Here is a 261-nt window from a genome sequence, read left to right as displayed (position 1 = left end):
GCCAGGCTGTCTGCGGGCTAGTCGGTTGCCAGACAATCAACAAAAACCTCCATTAGTGCGGGCGTCGTAGTCAAATCAAATGCATGGTCACTTTTGAATAACAGTTAATGTATACCATGAACACCTCTATGATGTTATACATATATTTTAGTATGAAATAAATAGCTTGATAACAGTCTAGTTAGTATTTTTTTTATTTTGAGGGGTTATTACCTTTGGCAACCACGTTGTCCGCCTGAAAATATTTCCCCTCACAAATCC

Source organism: Entelurus aequoreus, linkage group LG12 (genome assembly GCF_033978785.1).
Source record: "Entelurus aequoreus isolate RoL-2023_Sb linkage group LG12, RoL_Eaeq_v1.1, whole genome shotgun sequence".
Lineage (NCBI taxonomy): Eukaryota > Metazoa > Chordata > Actinopteri > Syngnathiformes > Syngnathidae > Entelurus > Entelurus aequoreus.
This window is presented reverse-complemented; position numbering follows the sequence as displayed.